The 17,242-nt window shown below is 38.8% G+C and overlaps 2 long non-coding RNA genes across 6 annotated transcripts; both read left to right on the forward strand.

Annotated features, from left to right (window-relative positions):
- The first annotated feature begins 863 nt into the window (after positions 1–863).
- On the forward strand, positions 864–12,900 carry LOC131255879 (uncharacterized). Of its 5 annotated transcripts, XR_009176500.1 has the most exons (11): positions 864–3,171; positions 3,467–3,538; positions 3,881–4,204; positions 5,887–6,693; positions 6,845–6,893; positions 7,935–8,053; positions 8,612–8,687; positions 9,602–9,653; positions 9,734–10,223; positions 10,898–12,390; positions 12,608–12,900. It is a non-coding gene; the product is annotated as an uncharacterized LOC131255879 (long non-coding RNA). The 5 variants fall into 5 exon arrangements; XR_009176502.1 differs by having other exon boundaries at positions 5,887–6,664; positions 6,845–10,223; positions 10,939–11,032; positions 11,217–12,390; XR_009176501.1 differs by having other exon boundaries at positions 5,887–6,664; positions 6,845–10,223; positions 10,939–12,390.
- Positions 12,901–12,940: 40 nt separating this feature from the next.
- On the forward strand, positions 12,941–16,778 carry LOC131255880 (uncharacterized). Its single transcript, XR_009176504.1, has 5 exons — positions 12,941–13,056; positions 13,183–13,346; positions 14,740–15,152; positions 15,444–15,605; positions 15,693–16,778. It is a non-coding gene; the product is annotated as an uncharacterized LOC131255880 (long non-coding RNA).
- Positions 16,779–17,242: the final 464 nt, after the last annotated feature.

The raw sequence follows: 17,242 nt of genomic DNA on the forward strand, positions 1-17,242 counted from the left end.
CCCAAGCAAAAAAAAAAAAAAAAAAAACCCTATTTCCATTGCAGCTGCACCCAATCTCTCTCTCCCCACTCCCTCACTCCTTCAGTCCCTCCCTCTCGATCTCTCTCCCGCTCCCTCACTCCCTCTCTATCGATCTCTCTCCCTCTCCCTCACTCCCTCCCTCTCGATCTCTCTCCCTATCTCTCTCCCGCTCCCTCACTCCCGATCTGCCTCCCTCTCGATCTCTCTCCCTCTCTTTCTTGCTCCCTCACTCCCACCCTCTCTATCTCTCTCCCTCTCTCTTCCGCTCCCTCACTCCCGATCTCTGTCCCTCTCGATCTCTGCAGCTGCAGAAGATCGCAGATCGATCGACCTTCACTCCATCCACTTGTTTCCGAGCAGATTTTCTGTCGTTCCACCGCCTCTGAGGCAAGGAATCTTCGATCTCAGTTTCCATTTTCATGAAATATGGTTTCGATTCTCGATCTCGTATCCCATTTTGGAGGTTAGTTTTGCTGAGATTTATTTTCCAGTTTGGTTTGGTGATTTTCGTATTAATATCTGCATATCTAGTGTTATACCGCCTCTGAGACGTCTCCGAGCTGTTCTGTTTCTGAATAAGAGTTGCTCAGGCTGATTCAGAGTGGTATGGGTTGTTGGTGATAAGGCTGGGCTCATGGTGAAGGGAGTGTCTGTATGCTGCTACAATTCTCTCCTTGCTCTTCCAGATTGGTTGTTCACAAATGTAGTGGTTTTGGTGATCTGCTAGGAGCTGATTGCATTATGATGCAGCTGGTATCTCATCAAGATAGCACGGTTCTTGTTACTGTCGCAGGATACAGGTTATGAAGCTGAGTGCGAATTCTTTTCCGGGCTACCTACAGATAATTATCCTTTCTAGGCTTGATTTGGGATATTTATATGCATGGAAAGGAATTTGGTTTTAGGGCTTCATCGACAAGTCGCTGTTCTTTTCTTTGCATAGATCTGGCCACTCATTCATTTGCATAGATCCCATGTAATGGGCTAGGCCTTCACAAGTCTCATCATGATTTGGGTGATCTCTTGTTTTGGTTAATTAATATCTGTTAGATTGGCATGGTGTTTGTATGGTAGCCCATTACATGCAGGTGTCTAGATCAATGTACTAGACAGTCCAAATGCAACCAGTCCGGGTCCTGTAATAATTACATTACAAAAGGCCTGAAGGAAGTGGATTGCATCCTGTAATCAATGTATTAGACAGTCCAAATGCACCCAAAACCAAGTCTGACTTAGACTACGAATGTCCCTTGAGTTGGGTAATATCAAGTTGTGTCCGTGAGTTCTAAAACTATGCACATTGAAGCCACTGAAGATTGGAAGGTGGACTGAAGAATGCCATAGCTTGGGTCTCTAAAACTGTCCAAATGTTTTGCATTCTGTGAGAAATTGAAGGTGCACTCTGTGTTTGAGAAAATGTCTCACATGCTCTAACTCAGCTCGAACTGGCCCGAGTTGCTGACCGAATTGAGCCGAGCTGGCCAGTCAGACTCGAGGACCGAACTGAGCTGGCCAATCTTGTGTTTGAATCTCACCCTAGTTGTTGCTGGTGGTAGTGTTCTTGCTCTTATTGTCAATGTGGCTACTTGTACTACTGTTAGGAGATAGAAACATGGGCAAAGAAACAAATCGAACCTGTCCTACGTCCATGCATTCAACACCCTTGTAGCTACGATAAACCCATCCCAAGAAACAACTAAGGAAAGAAGCATGCTCACCATCTCCTTGTAGCCACCCAATGCATGTTTCTTCTTCAAAGCATCAATGATTTCCACAGCATAGAGGAAAGGCATGTTGGGCATTCCTGAAATCAAACAGAGAACATTAATACTCACAAATATATTATGGAGGTTTGCTAATTCTAGACAAGGGCACATATGGAAATATGAAACACAGGTGTGAGATAGCTTTCTGTAAGATTGGAAATAATGCGTATACCTTCTGCCTAAAAAATCAGACAATTTCACTCTTCAGGTGGGTCACAACATACAAAGTAAATTGATGATTGAACTTGTTTTTCCTCTAGCCATTCATTTGTCTTGATATGTCGTGGCCAACCTGAGGTGTAGGATTGCCTGATTGAATCCAGAAGATCTAAACAATGTATCTCACCTAATGGAATGCTCAAATCATAGACATATTACAATGTAGACATGTTCCCGAGTGTGGATGTGTGCGGCTCCCACACATATTGTTGAATTACCAAACCTCTTGTATTATGTATAGAAAACATATCTAGTCAATTGAATTTGAGGTCCGTTACTTGAGCCATTCATGTTTCACATACAAAAGGATGGTCAAGACAATCCATCTGATCAGGCCTGTAGCAGATCAAGGATTATGCTTACATCATATTGGTAGGACAAACCTATCCATCTAATTGGTGGGGTGTTCATAGTTCAAACAGGTGTTAAAAAAGAAAATATCATCAACATGAGCATGTATAGAAAAACATGATGGTATTCGGGAATGTAGTAGCCGTTGTATGGCTTGCAACAGATATGGCAGGAACATGAAGCTTGCAGAAGCAGTGCACCTATACTTCATGGTTCCCAAGATTTTCCAATACAGTTCTCATGGACTGGTACAGAGTGCCCTTTCTTCAATCCAATCTGATCCTTTTTTTCTTCGGAAAACATTACCAATTAGTCACTTAAACCTTTTTGTAATCTCATTTCTATGACCCGTAAATGCTTCTAACATCTTAAACTGCAACTAGACCTCTTTCTTGCTCCCTTCTTCATGTGTCTTTCTAAAATTCAAGTATAAATGTCGTTGATAGAGTACTTCACGGAAGTTCCATTATGTGTTCAGCCCCACTATTCACAGCAAATGTGCATCATCATTGGGACCATTGGCCCGAAAGTCATGGTGATTGAATAATCCTAACCATTTGATCATTTGCAAGTTTGAAACATTAAATTTGGATTGCTGCGCATTCTTAGCTCATCTTTTTGTCAATATCCATTTGCAGCCTACTAAGCAGGTATGACTCATCCACAAGTGAGCAACTAGGACGATGGCTGTTCTTGAAATACACATGCTGCAAGCAGGCTACATGTGCCAGAATGGAAAATGCGTCTGAGATCCAACCCGTCCAACCAGCAAGTCCCACCACCTGTGCCTAAGCCAAAAAGCAGGCCACTCCATGTAAATTTTTTGTTTATTTTTTTAAAGGCCCACTCCATTTTTTTTTACCACACATACAGAGAAATTCATTTAAGGAGGCAACCAGGAATCTCAAACTGATGCAGTTTTGTGCACTATAGACATCCATTGTAGTGTGTAGGGTCCATTTGTAAAGCAGAAAGTTGAAATGAAAAAAATACATGTTCATTGCAACAAACCCAAACATACACTACATATTTTTTCCATTTTGAATTTGATTTTTTTTAATGATATGTTTCTTAGACATGTTCTTATGCATGTCGCATTCTCTTGTAAGGTTTTGATCATCACATCCTATTGATCAACATTGCGCAAAAGATGATTATGAATTGATCACCTGCCAGCAACGGTATGTCCGTACCACAACTTATTGTTCCCTAACATATTTCCTGCCAACATGCCACTTATGTAGGAAATCAGTACTACAAAAAACTATAGGCCCACAAAATAACAAGTTTAGGGGATCCCACAAAATCACCATTAAGAATTAATCTTTAATCCCAATTTTGGCAGGCTCCATTCCTTCTCCCATGTGATTCATATAATAAACCATTACCAAACAATCTATTTTTGAAAAAAAAAAAACTCGTAGAGATGCCAAACAACCTCTTAGTATAATTTTGAGATAGGGGTTAAAACTTGTAGAGATGCCAAACAACCTCTTGCTAACTCAAAATTTACGTTCTTACAGTCCGAGCACTTCAAGGCCTGTGGAGGAATGACTTGGTGGCATTAAAGGGATCATGCCCAAATTGTGGGCAGGAGATTGATTGCCATTAATCTCAAATTATGCAGTTTAGAACTTCTACAAGCTCGCCTTTCAATATTCTTCCTAACTATATGCTCAGTCAGCTTTGCTGCACAAACATCATGGAACTCTCCCTTCCAATACAAAAGTTGTTTTTCTTCCTTGCAAGTCTTTGCATCCGTTTGGGCAGAACAAACCAGTCAATCACCTCATAAAGCAGATAGCCATGTGTGTGAGTGCACCCTGGAATTTTGTACTAAGGTGGAGGTAGGAAACTACTACTTTAAACCTATGCAGTTATGCACCATAATCTGCACATTGCACATGTACTGCCTTCTCCTTTAATGCTTCTGTATTGTTATGTTCAGGCAGTCGATATCCATTCTACTATTAAAAGTGAAAACTATTTTTAAGATTATTATTTTTGTATTTCTTTCCAGACTTTTGCATGACCAAACTACACTTGCCATGGTGAAAATGCCCCACGCTCCCATGTTGCAAATTTGTAGGATCTATATGCAGTTACTAAAACCGGAAGTTTGCTGCATTGTATCGACGTAGTGTCTGGAATTATCAAATCATGCAGGAACAAGTGCAAATTTGGGACCTGTATCATCTTTCTATCTGGTTAGAAGCAAAGTTAGATTTTTTCGCCTAAGAAATTAGGCCATTTCACTCCTCAGTGATCGGACAATTAACCACTAGGGCTGATTCTGATGGTTTACAAGAGTGGGGTTTTTCGTGCATCCGCTTCTTCTCAGTCATGGGTGAGGGTCTGTTAAATTTATTTTTAACCCCTTTTTGGGCATATAATGAATGATCTATTATTATTATGGTGGGTAAGAAGCATGTGCCTTTTATGGATTGTCAAAATGATAATAATTATGATGGGAGAGTCTGAAAAACCTATGTTCTAAAATGAACCATTGATAACGATTTAAGAAGGCATGACAAAACAGTTCATGTTACTTGAGTGCAATGCAGCTGACATATACATTTTAGGGATGGTAAAAATGATGATAATTATGAATGAAGAATCAGAAAACCTTAGGGGCCTGTTTGGTTTCTGCAAAAATAATAATAATAATAATAATAATCCTCGCAATTACCAAAAATGTTGTTTTTCATTTCCCAAAAGCCCCACTTTTCTAGGAATTTTATTACCCAGCTTTAGCTGGGAAATACAACAACCAAAAGCCTCGCTCTCTTGAGTAATATCCTAGAAATAAGATGAGTATTTTTGGAATCAAATCTTGAGTGACTTCATTCAAAACTTGTAAGATTTTTCTGCATGCATAAATATGATCGTTCAAATGTGCATATGTTTTGAAAGAATTTGTTTCATGTGAACCCAATCCTAAGATATCTATATATATATATATATATATATATATATATATATATATATATATATATATATATCTCGCTTATCTTTTGAACCATTCAAATAGAGTGTTAAACTCTTGATCTTTGATCCAAATGGCATGAGAAATGAACTGGCATTGTTACCGGACCCACTTTAGATTTTGATAGGTCAACATTCAAAATTCAGATTGATTTAACAATCTTTACCTCTGATTAATGAGCATTTGTTTGGTGGCTTCGGACCATTGGTTGTTCTCATTCAACAAAACAACCCCATTTTACATGAGGCTTGTACATATGGGGCTTGTACAACACTATCATAGATCTTTTCCTTCAGTTTTGACTACTATATTCCCTTTTCTTGTCTTTGATGTTAATTGATTTAAAAATAAATAAAAATAAATAAAATTGCCTTGTTTAATCAACCATTTGGAGTTGCAAAGTCAGAAATTGTGCATTTGTGCATGATTTTTTGTGCTTGAATATTTTATTTATGCTTGCTTAAATATGCTTGTTTGGTTGCAAATGTTGATTTTGAAACGTTGTCTTGATTGGAGACCTGATCTTTTGGTGTTCCATTGCAGAGGAACATGATACAAGAGGCAATAACCTTCTTATTGGATGTTTTGAAGCCAAATTTACCGGAACATGCTTACCTCCAAACCAAGGTTATCATTTTTAGTAGATTAACTTGGTATTTTCTTTCTTTTCTTTCAATTTTGTTCAGGTCTATAATGTCAAATCTGTAATAATTGATAGCCCTATTAGGAATCCAGATATCCCAGACTATATGAAGCCATTCAGATAGTTTGGATAAAAATTTCATATTGTAAAACAACATTCCTAATTATCTAATTTTAGTTTATATGGAGAATTCATCTCTATGACAGTGTTTGTAACTTTATATGGCATATCAAATCTTGTCATTTGTCATTTTAGTTCTAAAAATTCAATCTCTCATTTAAGCATGCTCAGTTTGAAAATAAATACTCAGGTTTACTCTTGTTTTCATGTTGTTGTTGTCATGTTTACAAGTTGCTCTGGGCACTGTATTTCTGATGAAAATCAGCCTCTTAGTTCTTTTCACCTGTTTCCTCTGTTTTCCTTGAGGAATTTATTAACTCGTAGAAGCCCACTTTGTTGTTCTGTCATTTACCTTGTAAGTGTCAAATATCTAGATGCTGGCATGGCAGGAAGAAGTAGAACGGGCACGCATAGGTCAAAGAGATGCAGAGAGCAAACTTTCTTCGTTGGAGGCAAGTTTCTTAGTTCTTAGGCAAACATTTCCAGATTATATATTTCTTGAAACTGGAAGATTGTGGAAGCAAGATCATCAAGTCTTTCATTCTGCAAGAACCAACGGTATATAACTTGGAGAGTTGCTGTTATCAGTATAGTTTGTTAATTTGCAATTTAAACAATTCATGCCGTGGGTCTCGTTCTAATGTTTTTATTCATGTTCAAATAAATCAGACTTATGCCGTAATTTACAGAAGCAGGACAATTTATCTTGCTTAGAATCTCCATTGTTATACTTGGCAGGCTGAGGTGCAGAAAATGAGGGTTGAGATGGCTGGAAACATACTATGAGGTAATGCTTCTTGTTACTTATAGCCTTCTATACATGCTTCATTTTCTAAGAAATGCTCCTTTACATTCCTAATTGTAGCATCCATGCATGTTGTATGTCACTTTGAACATGCTAGGTGCCTATGTAATAGTGTACGATCATGCTTAAAACTCTAAATTTGTATGTTGTGGCCCACATGAGTCTTGAAATGTCCTGATTTCTGGGAAATCCACACGAGGATGTTCCCTCCACATCAAGTAAAGCTCCCTGTAACTGGTAGCCGTATGAAAGTCTGAATGACACGGAAGCATTTCTGTTTTCTTCTCTAGAGGAAAACCTTGATCCTCTGCCAGAGCATGTTGAGTGATGTGAAGGCACTTCAAGTTATAACTCACTTAAAACTGTTGTAACTTAAAACTGCATGCATGTAGTTTGAATGTTCTTTAAATATCTTTTATATGATATTTCTCTGTCTGATTAGTTGACACTTTCCCATGTACCCAGATGCTTAGTGTATAAGTGTAACTGCCATACACAACTCACCATGAAGATCTCCTTAGCTGACGCAATAAGCTTGACATTGATGTGGAAGACTATCAGATGGTTGAAAACATAAGTGCAACCAATGGTCCAGATGCGTTGACCAATCAGATGGCTTGGATTGTTCATTCACATGGTGTCACCCATCCACAGTCCACACCTATTCATCTGAACAGTGTTGGAATTAATACTTGTTGGACCGATTGTGCCAGGGTACTCAGCTAACAGGCTGGTTCATAGTTACCTAATTCATTGGAGGGAAACTTCCCTTGCTTGACATGTCTACTTTCTTCTTTAGGGTGTACCAAATTTGTCCACTTTCCTAATGGTTTCTTGTGCACAATACCATTGTAAATGGCCCTATACATGTTAGGTTGGCCTACATTTCGGCTTAGGTATTTTATGAATACAAATGGATATTTCCATTGTCTGGCTGATCTTGTTCATATTCAGTGTTGATTCACTCATCAATATTTGTGTTCTTCAGTACATTTAAAATGATATGTCTACTTTCTTCTTTAGGGCGTACCAGATCGAGTTAACGATGAGGTTTTTTTGCCATGTCAAAAGCTCTGAACTTCATCAACTCAGATGAGCTTTCCATGCAGTGCATTCTGATTGCTTTGAACTGTTTTCTTCAGGTTTGTTATTGTTTTCTTTAAATTATTTCATCAGTGTTGTATCATTAAGTTTAAATTAGGGCACCATGAGGTCATTGGAATTTGGAATGTACTCGAAGCAAGGGATAACTGATGCAACAAAAAGAGCTTTGCTAATACCACATGCATGTACAAGGCGGCTCATGTACACACCAACACATGGGACAGCGGGGAAGATACATGTAGCATCCACACCAACAGCAAGTCCCACTTTGTAGATGTTCTCATCCAAAAATAGGTATGATCCATTCAGTAGGTGAGCCACAGTATTAAATGTTGGACATGTTAGGAAATTTCAGGCTTCTTCTGAGCAATCATTTGTTTCAAAAACTGTGGCCCACCTGACTTGTGGACTGGCCTGATTCTTTGGCAAGGGCATCTACATGGTGATGCCCCTTTAATCAACGGATGGATTAGATGACATATCAATGTGCCATGCCAACGCTTGTAGTGTGTAACTGAGCCACCTTGTTTGACAATTGATACCCCAATACGAGAAAAAGGGCTAATCTATGTTTCCTTTCCTGATATGCATATCAGCATAGGTTTGACAAGGATATTTGGCTTCCATGGAGGTTGTTGTTCTATCAGGGAAATTGTGCGTGTAGGCTATTTGGTTGGTGAATTTTACTCTTTGTTTTATATGGGAATTTAAATTCACTTCTTCTTGTATCCTGTTCTGCTTCTGCTTATTTTATATAGGTTGGTTTTGTTAAGAACAATGCTTCTGAGCTTTTTGTTACCTTTCTAGAGTAGGCAGTCCATCCATTCTGTAGTTGCATGGTCAGGAAGTCTATCCGCCCTGTCTCAGTCATCTCACTTGTACTTGGAAGGTGCTGGTGAAAAATTCCCCATCATCCATTAACACCCACCAGTACCAAGTCCTTTTAACATCATTCCACTGTACTTGTGTCCATGTGTAATAGTGATCTGGACAATCCATCTTCCAGCCCCAACCATGGATGGGCAAGGCCCAAAAATTTCACTGATGGGTTGATATTGACTATCTGATTGCTGGGCTGTAACTGGAAGGCCTCAACATAGATGGACTAAAATGGCCTCATAGAATGCACTGCTACTCGTACATATGCAGCCTCATTCAATCATATCCGCGCTTCAGTTTACATACACCTGACTTGACTGCAGATGCAGGTTGAAACCAGCAGTCCTTGTTCTTGCAGCTGTAATTGTTCGAATGCATGCCTGGCTCCTTTAATAAAACTTCAAAAAAAAAAATGTTTGCATGCATGCGTATGAAACTACATACATAAATGCATACTTAGAATGTGGATGTATATAGAAGCTTTAAGCTGAAGAGCTAACTTGTAATGAATGCGGGTTGAACCCAAGCACACACTCACTGCACCAAAAATCCTGATTAGGCACGGCCACACTTTTGGTTTACAAAGGGATTAAAGCCGTACCTAATTAGGAACAATTTTAAACCTTTTTAATTGTACTTAGATTTTATTCCCATCCTTTCTTTAAAAAAATCACCCCTAAAAGCTCTCTTCTTCCGCGATTTTTCAGTGCGTGAACGAGGATTTCAAATCCCTAAGCTCGCTTCTTCTGCGATTTTCCGGTGTGTAAACAAGGATTTCAATCCCTTTTATTTTTTCCAAACACTATATAGGAGTTTGACAATACCTGTTTGCGATCAAGGGCGACTGCCTTGAGCATGAACTCCATGCCATCGTCAAAGGTGATATTTCTCCAGCAGGTGGTTCAGGCTCTCATTGCCATCCACTTTTTTGCCGATTGGAATGACAGATCAGCGTCGTCATTTGGCGAAAGAGGGGTTTTTGAAACCCTAGCATGGTAGGAAGCGTGGAAGCAGCGTACGCTCGATGGAGCAGGGGTGGAAGTCGAGACTGGGAGCAACCGTAGAAGATGGTGGCCAAAGGTCTTGAATGAGGATTTGAGCAAGCCACGTCATAGGATGACGGATTTAATGGCTGCCTGAGGCACATGGTTCACTGATTTCTGAGGGTTGCCAGATTTAATGGAGGATCGAAGATAGAAGCCAACGAAGAAGAAGGCCCTGTGATTTTGCGATCTGCGACGGTGGTGGACTGACAATCGGAGCAGAACTCTGCTCTTTGTTATTGTAGGTGTGGGTGAAGGCCCTGTTCTTGTGGTGGACTCGTGTGAGGTTAGCTATTGCTACTTCCTTTTCCATTGTTTATTATAGCAAGTTCATCACACTTAAGAGGATTAAAAAGATTGTGTAGAAAAAGGAACGAAATCATATCTAGGCCTCACATATTCTGATAATTTTTTATTTTCATTAGCAATAAAGAAATTTGATTGAAAAAATAAAAGGGGAGAAGCAATTTTCCATTACTGCAATGGAAAACTGTCTCCAACCACAAATGATGACTTGTGGATCTTTAGCAAGAGAATCTGCTAAAGAATTGGTATATCTAGGAACAATAGAAAATACAGTGGGTGCAACTTCCGCTTTCAAAATGATCTCAACAAATATAAATGCGTTTCCAAGGAGCACAACACTTTGATCATTTTCTTCTTGCCAATAAACCTGTCGATATGTCTGCAATGTCAGGGCTGTCTTGTTTGCAGTTGGTTGTATAATAAGTTCTATTTTTTGCCTGCTTTAGTTCGAATTCATAGATCAAATTTGTGCAGTTTGTCATCCAGGCCATTTCTCACAAAGACACAAAGTGCAAATGAACACTTGAACATTGACCAGAAACCTAATACTTCTTGCAAACTTAATTCTTCACATATGTTCTGGTTCCTTCTACTATGCCGTACTAGTTTCTTCACTGTTTGCATTAAGATTTGACTCTTGCCATTTTCTTCCAGGTAATTCCATTTTGTATGTTTCCCTTTTTCCTTGACAGCAGAAGAGGTGGTGAAAACATTCCAACAGCCTTGATATCTGATGAAGGATTGATTTTGTCTCACTCAACTGCTGACGAAGAAGCCACAGATTTGCAAGTTCATTCCTCTCTATATCTCTCCTACTGTTTTGGTGTTTTACAAACATTGTTTTTTATTTTTCAATTCTCTGACAGAGGCAAATAAATTGTTTCTTTTCCATTTTTTTTTCCCATTAGGTCAGTTTTGTTAGTTTCAAAATATTTGTTTTGAGAAAAGGCTAAACCATTCTCTGATGTTTCAGGGCTGCAGGTCCAGAGGATACTGATGCTTCTAGCACATCAGATTATTTTTCTTCTGATACAGAACAGTCTGATATTTCCAAAGAGAAATACAAGTTTCAGGAATCCACTGGACAGCCCGATATTTTCGATGTATCAGAACCAGGAGATTTGTCAGCATCAGGGTTGTTTTCATGTTTTGAAAATCGAAGCATATTGAGAAGCCTCTGGCAAGTGAAACACTACAGGGCATGGAGTGTGTTCCTGAAGTGAGTTGTGATAGAATGGATACAGACCCACATCATGAGGATTTAGAGTTGACTCAAGTCTCCTTGACACTTCAGTCAGAGGCATCAAAATGGTGTAGAAAGTTGGAAACTTCAGATGCAAATTATTTATTTGGTACATGTTGGCCACTTGGAGGTCTTCTGAATAATCCTTTTTCTTCTGTTGGAGGATACACAGGTGAGATGCGTGCTCATCTTACTAATGGTAGCCAAAAGGTGAATGATAGGAATGTGGAAATCTCGACGAGAGAAGATTCAAATTTTGGTAAAGAGTCTGGCTCTGGCAATTCTAATATGGAGCCAGTCATGAAAAAGATGAAGTCAATAATCCTAAGTTTGAAAATTCATCAACTGAGTCATGGAACCTACGGCATATGAACAAACTTCTAAGCATGAACCCCATGTTGACAAAAAATGGCTGGTTTCACAGATGCACGATTCAAGAGATAAAAATCATGTGCCTCGTAAAAATTCTTCCTTTCCACACTTTGATTTCTCATCAGTGGAGGATCCGTATAAGGCATGTGGGGGAAAGGTTGGATGCCAGCTTTGATCATGGATTTCAAGTTGAACATCCTGTGTCTATGGTCTCTGTTGTTTCTGCCCTAGAGGAAATTAATAAAGATCTTGATGAACGATGCCATGATGATGACGGCACTCCATTTGATCAGATAGGTCAATCAGTTGTATCTTCTCCTGCATATTCATCAAGAAATTCAAAGGAAATCCTGCAGGAAAAGGATCTTTCAACAAGAACTTCTGGTGGAGCTAAGTGGGAGAGTTTGTTGAGCTATTCCAGTAAATATGTTGTATTTGATGCTGGAGGTCTTGGGGATAATTCAGTAGCTGGGTTTGAGATACCACTTGATGTCATTGTTGATAAATGCATTGTGCAGGAAATCTTCCTTCAGTATCCTGGCAATTGTCATCTTTATTTGCAAAGAAAGCACCCAACTCTCTTCTTTTTCCTCTCCTTCTGAATAAATTGATTTCACCTTGCCAAAATTAGGGCTCTTATCTGTAAACAGTGCTCCTTCTTGGAAAGCGTAGAGTTTGCACATGCCATTTTATCATGTCTTCCATTTCTTCCTTCTTGTTTTTTTTTTTTTTTCCCTGAACTATGTCAGATATAAGTATGTGAGTGACTTCACCATTAAGTTGCTTGAGGAAGGATTTGATCTTCAAGGACATCTTTCGGCTTTGCAACATTACCATTTTATGGAATTAGCAGACTGGGCGGATTCATTCATTATGTCTCTTTGGCGTCATGTATGCTCTTCCCTGTCAATATCATTTCTATCATTTCTATCATTAAGTTACTCATTATCTCTTCTGAAATATTGGATTGACATATCTGGGCCATTTTTGATTCCATTGATTTCATTTCTTCCAACCAGAAATGGCATGTTTCTTAGGCCGACCAGAGAGTATCAGAAGTACAAAGTTCCTTGACTTTGCAGTACGTTCCTTGATTTGGCACTGCAAAGGTCCTCATGTGAGAGTGACCAATACGAGGAAAGGTTATTTGTATCCATGAAAGGACAAGGCATGATGCTCCCACCAACTTCTGCCGGTGGTATATTTCTCTTACCTTTTTGACAGTTTTTTCAGCATAAGTTTAATGCATTTTATGGTTACTGACTAACTGTCCTTTGTGTTGTTCTCTCATTGTAATTGAGCTTTTATTATGTCATCATTGCAGGTGTCCATGCCTTTGATTTTATCACTTTGGGTTACAGAGTAGATTGGCCAGTCAGCATTGTCTTGACCATAGATGCACTTAAACTATACGCTGACATTTTCAGTTTTCTGACTCAAGTTAAGCTGGCTGTTTTTTCACTCACTGATATATGGCGCTTGCTGAAGGTATGCAGCTTTAGTTATTTGTCTACAGTCATCCTGTTTTTCTTTGATTGCTAATTGCTATATCACTCTACTTCATTGTACTAGTCGGCTGCGTGTTTATATTTGTTTTCCCATTTTTCTTCTTTCTCCCACTTTGACACATCAATGTTTTCTTCTCTTCAAAACTAGTATTTTCTCTGGAATTTTTGAAAATCTCTTTAACACTCATCATCTGAATCTCTGTTTTTGTGCATGTATGTGGGTGGGTGTGTGCATTGACATGACTCTCCATATGCATCTAATGAACTCTTGTTCTTTTCATTTTCTGTGTTTATGTGTCTACATGCACTTGTAAATCCATTTTCCATTTCGACCTGGATAGCCTTAGATTAAAAGCTTTTTAGCTTTTATGATTCTTTTACTTGATCTCTAATAATCTCTCTTTTTCCCTTTTTGACAAGTATATGCACAAGTTTTGTTATCTTAAAGCTTCAAAGAAAATTTTTATTATTTTAAAATATTTCTCAAACAAATGTTTCCAAGTTGACTTTGTATCCCATTTAAGTTCGACTTTAGATTCTAAATAACTAGTCGGGCTAGAGTATGAAACACAAGTCTAGAGTTTTTCTTGGGGAATTGATGCAAATGGATAAATTCTGGGCCGATTCTAGTCATGATCTTCTGCAGATTTAGATCTGAAATTGCTGTGAAAGCAATCACAAGAAAGTGCAAAAGAAAATATCTAAGATTGTGGGAGTTATCCCAACAATCCACTAGCCCAAGACTAGTAATCACTCAGGCTCAGACACTCCCTTCTACCAACTGACAGAACACCTGTTTCCACATACCTGATCAATCAGGGGCCTTTGATTCAATGGGTGGACTGCAAAAACCAATTGGATCATTGAATTAGGTCCAAACATCTCTTCTATTCATTGGTATGATCTTTGCTGTAGCTTCAATGCTTCAGATCCTCAAGGTGCTTTTGATTACTCAAAGTAGAATCTCACACTACAAAATCTAGTTGTGCCACACTCCTTTAATCTACTCTCTTCCTTGGTCTTCTTCTCCTTGGACTCTCCTTTGGAATTCAAGCAATTTCTCTCGATTTCTATCTTTTTTTCTCTCTAAACTGCAACATCATTTCATTATTTTAAATTTTGAAAAATTCAAGGCCATTTGCTTGGGAAATTAAAGAATCAAAAGGGAATTAAAAAGAGGTTTATTTATTTATTTAAGAATGCACTAAGAAGGGTATTGGCAAGAAATGTTGTAAAAATCTCAGTCATAGGATGCAAGGACAAGATTGTAATTGCTTACTCTAAGGATAAGATTTGTTAAAGAGAGGAATCTTCTTGGAAAGTACTACATGGGGGTTCTTGGGATTTTTATTTTTATTTTTTGGTTTTTCCAGGTTTTTCTTTTTGAAGATTGAATATTACTAAAGCCCAGTCCTTGATGTCCCCGACGACCAACCCGAAAACTCTTGAGGGCAAAAGATATTGTTGAAGGTTTGGAGATTCCTTTCTTTCCAATTTTCCTCCACAGAACGACCATAACCACCAGGCTCCAAAGAACTTTGAAGTCACTGCCAGCTCCACCCCCGTGCCAAGCACACATGAGATCCGATAATGAACTAGGCATGACCCATGGCATATGGAATTTGCCTAGGATAATGGACCAAATGACAGAAACACAAGGGCAATGGAGAAAAAGTTGATTAATGGCTTCCCTGATGCCACAATAGAGAATGCAAACATTAGGGAGGATCATTCCCCTGCACTGAAGTTTGTCCACCATGAGGCAGCAAAACTTTTCAAGGGAAAGGTAAATCGTGGAATTTACAATTAAAGAAGGTGTTTCTAGTTTTTTAAAATTTATTTCCATTTTTAACTTTGTTAGATCAGGTCAACCTGGAACCTATCCTTTGGAATCCTGAGTTAATTCAGACAGGTCAATGGAACCCTGATCCGATAAATTTGCAGCTTGGAATTGGTGCTTGACGCGCGGAAAACTGAGTCAACTCAGCTGAGTTCCAATTGATTGCCATGTTTTTTAATTGCTTATGGTAGCTTTTTAGTGCCTTTAAGAAAATCTAATAGGATATATCTGTGTCAGTGCCATCCTACTTTCCAAAACTGAACCTATAAGCACCAACCCTGTCATTTGTGATGGTTTCTGGTTCTGTTGCAGCTCATCTTTGTATATGTGGAAATGGACAATGTGGATGTTGGGAAACCAGTTTCAGATTACCTTGGTGTGACTGGAGATGGTCCGAAGGTAATTTTCCTTCTCCCTTACATCTAATGGTCACAGGATCAAGATACAAGAAATGAGCATTCTCTAATGGTTGTCATATGCATACAGGTTCTAGCATACACAGGAAAAGACGACTCCAAGAAGTGTATTCTCAATGGCGAAGTGACTTTGGAAAATGTTAAGGTTGGATATGAGATCTCATGCAACAAGGAATTATAAGTAGGTGGGTCCCATCATATGGAAGAACCAACAAAATTTTGAGGCCAACTTAATGAACGGTTTAGATATTACCCTATAGCTAGTAGACCAACCGGGACAGAAACATTAAGAATAGTGGGACTCATAAATCTAAAAAGGAAATGGAAAGTGTTGGTCGACCGACTCTAAAAATAGACCGTCGCAGCTACCAGATGAAAATGCATGGCTGTGTCAAAGCAGGAGAGTTGGAGAGAGAAAAAGATTCTAATTTGTCTCCGAAGACGGTCTAATTTGGATTGGACCCTCTCTAGCTATAGTATCCGGTCAGGAGTCGGGTTAGGATAGAGTTTATGCTTCATACTGGGGAAGGCCACCCATTCCATTTTAAGAAGTGGTTGTGGAAGAGAAGTTATTCGAGGTCTAGAGGAAAGGAAGGAGAAATATATTCTAGATTTGTGACAGGATGAAGAGGAAATTTTTTTTTTCATATTGATCCAAAACTTCTGTGAATCCCAAAAGGGTTTCAAATGGAAGACGTTCAATCCTCCACTGCTTTTTTCAGTGTGGTCCATTTGATCATTATATTTGTTTTATTTTTCATTTCAAGCCCTATGACGAGATCAAAAAATGTATGGACAGTTTGGATATAGCACATACCTCATGATGGAACCCACAGAACTTACATCAATACACCAACTATATAGCTGGTGTGTGGTACACCAGCCAATCTAAGGGAAGCGGATTGGCCAGTGTAACTCACACCAGCTGTGGAGCTGCTGTATTGACATCAGCAAGTTCCGTGGGTCTGATCACGAGGTATGTGTCTTGAGACGAAAAATAAGACAAATCTAACTATCAGGTGGACCACACTGCAAAAAGCAGTGGGGGGATTGAACATCTACCATTGAAACCCTTTTTGGGGTCACAGAAGTTTTGGATCAATATGAAATTTGTTTTTCCTCTTAATTCAGGTCTTTGTAACCTTATGAACCGATTGGATGGAAAATATACGTTATGGATCTATATGAAATTTGTTTTTCCTCTTAATTCAGGTCTTTATGACCTTATGAACAGATTGGATGGAAAATATATGTTATGGTGGGCCCTACCAATTTTTTAACGGTGAAAATCATTACCTCTGCTGCTATTTTTGGTGTGGTCCAGATGATCTTTGGATATGATTCATTTTTTGTATAATGCTCTAAAATGATCTCTGAAAATAGATGAACGGTGGAGATATAATAAATACATCACTGTGGGTCCCATGTAACTTTGATCTCCTTTGAACCGTTGGTACAACTCAGAGCTCGAGGACCGTCAGTGCTCGTCTTTGCACAACACGTACCTACAGCAGCTATATAGCTGGTGTGTGGAACACCAGCCAATCCGCTTCGGAAGAGCCTTTTATTATCAGTATTTTTAAATGTGAGGTTTTCATCATTTATAACATGGCATAAGTT

Source organism: Magnolia sinica, chromosome 9 (genome assembly GCF_029962835.1).
Source record: "Magnolia sinica isolate HGM2019 chromosome 9, MsV1, whole genome shotgun sequence".
Taxonomy (NCBI): Eukaryota; Viridiplantae; Streptophyta; class Magnoliopsida; order Magnoliales; family Magnoliaceae; genus Magnolia; species Magnolia sinica.